Source organism: Rhagoletis pomonella, unplaced genomic scaffold (genome assembly GCF_013731165.1).
Source record: "Rhagoletis pomonella isolate Grant_MI unplaced genomic scaffold, Rhpom_1.0 Rhpom_scaffold_00003, whole genome shotgun sequence".
Lineage (NCBI taxonomy): Eukaryota > Metazoa > Arthropoda > Insecta > Diptera > Tephritidae > Rhagoletis > Rhagoletis pomonella.
Window position 1 is genome coordinate 28,341,371 of NW_023458557.1, and position 3,622 is coordinate 28,344,992.

The window sequence follows — 3,622 nt, forward strand, 5'->3', positions numbered from 1 at the left end:
CCTTTGTTGGCACAAGGAGTTCATACCAACGGTAAATGTTGTTTTTGTACGATTGCTACAACCTGTAGTTATTGAGTCATGACCCACGATCCAGAAAAGAAAGGTCGCGCCATTCGCGGACCGCTTACTCTCTCTTCGTCGATTTGACAGCATCCACCCAATCGCTGACGTCATAAAATACTTTTGCTTACATTCATTGTTGCCAACTTGATGCTTTTCGCACCAAATTTAGTGGGTATTCAAAACGCGAAAATTTTTGAGTTTGGTGCTTGGTGCGTTTTTGGTGCTTTTGTTTTTAGTTTGAAGACACCAAATTAGAAAATCTTAAAAAAATGGAAGCAAAATTTATAGCAATCGTTAGTTAGGTAAGCAACTTTACGAAAATTTAAACGAAATTTAAAAATGTGGCAGCACCTTCAATCATGCCAGAAGAAATGGACCATCGTTCGAGAAACATTGATTTTTATTAATTTGCATCGGCATCCTTACAATAAAATTATGAATGCATATAAATAAAGTCCGTAAAATACAACAATAAATATTTGGTGCTCTTTCAATTTCAAATCTTGGCAATATTGTTCGATGCTTCCTCTTTTTCTTGTCGAGTTCGTCTTGCTCTCTCATTCTGGTATTTGTTGACGTCACGGCCAGTTGCTCTCAGCTCGATTGGCACAATATTTATCAAGAATGATAGAATACAAGATTGCGCCGATTGCAGCAGAATTCGTGAGAGTAATATTGGCGTAACGTCACCGTAGAATTGTCCAGCAAAAAATCGGTAATCGCTTTTAGTGGTAACGTGTTCTAGAAGGCATAGCGTTATAGTGCCTTCGATTTTTTTTGTTTCTTTTAGGCATGGTCGGTAATGCAAAGTAGAATGTCCTACAATATTTTATTTATTTCGCTTCTTTATTTCATTTTGGGGAATGCAAAGTAGAATGTCCTATAATATTTGTTTCTTAATTCGCTGCTTTGCTTCATTTCAGGGAATGCAAAGTAGAATGTCCTCCAATATTTTATTTGTTTCGCTTCTTTGCTTCATTTCAGGGCATGCAAAGTAGAATGTCATACAGTATTTTTTTTATTTCGCTTCTTTGCTTCATTTCGGGGAATGCAAAGTAGAATGCTGCATCGTAGTCAGCTGAAAAATAGAATGAATATCCAAAAAATCTCTTTCTACCGTTTGTTTCTGTGGAAATTTGTCTCGCATAAAAATCTTATTTTGCTTTGTTCAATTTGCAGCGAAGTTGAAGTCAGTAAAGGAAGTGAAGTACAAGAGTGAGGAAGTACAATTTAAGCCTAATGAAATAGGCATGTACGTACATACCGACTTTTAAGTAAAATCTAAATACCCAAATACATCCATATGTTTGTATAAAAACTCATTTATAAAAATTTTAATTAATTTGATCTTTTACGACATTTTCTGATTTCAATTTAATATAAATAAGTATGTACTTATCTAGGCATTCTACATTAGCTTCTCTGTAAGGCATTCTTTGTTCGCTTCTCTGGATTCTGTTTATCCATGTGTTCTCCCTTCGTTTGAAGGTAATGCTGCGGGTAAGGGCTTACCGCCAATGACATGCCCATGTTCAAATAATGCCTTCCTGAAGCGAAAGGGTAAGCGATTCCCATCGCCTAGCTCGTTTCCACTTTCGATTCTGTGGTAATCGTGTTTTTTGCTGGGTGACAACTGAGAGCGGCAAATAAAACTGCTGTCTATTGATGTGCTGAATTGTCGGTACCCAATACTTAAAAAAGGTTTCGGTACCCAATACTTCCGTAGGGTTGCCAGATTTTTTATGCGCGAAATCAGTACGTTAGACTTTTTCATGCTAAAAAAATCAGTACTGTTCAGTACATTTTTTTCTCAAAGCAAAATTATGAATGTATGTAAGTATCAGATAATACTTTAAAACGCCAGAGTAGTAGTTTTTAACAATAATTTGATATACAAATAAAATATAGTTCATAAGAAAAGTGTTATTCATTTTAACATGGGTGTACACATCATTATACACAGTATTTTATATTTACGACATTTTTGAATAGCAATAATGAGATCATTTCCATCTTGTTTAAATAGTCGAAGAATTCTATATTTTTCATTTTAAAAATACTTTTAATATGAAGTTCACTTTAAAAATTTTTAATTAGAAGCCGGTTTCTTTCTTTGCGCCAGGAAGAAAACTTTATACTTAAGATCATTTCAGTTACATATTTTTTCAAACTGTGGAAAAGTACCAATATTTAAGGACTTCATCTATAATTCCTCATGGCTTAAGTTAATTTTCTCAACAACACAAAAACTTTGAAAGACTAAGAATTCGCTAAAAAGATTATCTAACTCTATATCTTGTATGCAAAGCTCTTTTACAATGTAAGTAAATTGTGAAAAAAAATTGTAAGTTATAGGCAAAAGCCATTCGATTATTCAAATTTGTTGTTATCAAACTGAAAGTTATTTTCGAGATAACTAGCAACACCCGACACAAAAACGTCAGCCTTCTTTTTAAATAATTAAACCTCCAACATATCGAGGGCTTATATTCAATACCCTCTTATCTGCATTTTTCACAAAAATGAGATTCTAATATAAAAATCCACCCAAGACTTAACTGTCGGTGATGTTAATGCTGACCTTGTATTACGCTTGACAGAAGAATATACTTTTAAATTGCAAAGTCATAATTAACACCAGTGATGACAAATAAGGCCCAGATGGGTTCTAACATCACAAAGTTGTTTTTTTGTGAAAATTGCAGATAGAGGCTATTGAATATAAGCCCTCGATATTAGGTTTGTTCCACAAGCTACTTGTAGAAAAACTCGAACAAAGTTCCAACTGTGAGAGTATATCAAAGAAACTCTAAAACTTACTTGTGGAACGCGTATGTGTAACTGGAAGTTGCTTCGAGTAGCTTGTGGATCAAACCCATTATCGCAACTGGTACGTAACGACACGGCGATATGCCCATAACACGATTGACATTTTATTTTGTATTAACTTCTTGGGCATATCAAACATGTCAACTATGAATAAATTATCTTCTTACTTTTTACAGTACAGTCTAAGGAAGTTACAACGTTATGTAAAAAACCTTAAGAAAATCCTAAAGTTTTTTGTTTGAATTGAAAATTCAGTACAAATCAGTACAAATTTTGAAAAATCAGGACATTAGCGTACTGATTGAAGAAATGAATAAAATCAGTACAAGAGTTGAAAAATCAGTACTGTACTGATAAAATCAGTACGTCTGGCAACCGTATACTTCCTTATCGGTACCCGATATCCGGGGGAGGGGGTGGATGATTCTGTAACCAGTTAGCGACAAGTTTCGGATCGATATCGCACTTGTTGACGTACAAATATTTCATATCATACGTCAACAAAACCGATACCGATTAGGGTTGCCAGACGTACTGCTTTTGGGAGTAAACGTACTCCTTTTCATTGTAATGTACTCCCTTGTACTCCAAAAAAAAAATATCTGGAAATGTACTCCTTTATTAGTTTTGTACTTCTTTTAAACCCCTTTTTCCAGCTATTAATATTTTATCATAAACAGGTTGTAAAATAATAACTGTCGCACAAGGTTTTTTGAAAAATAAAATGGTC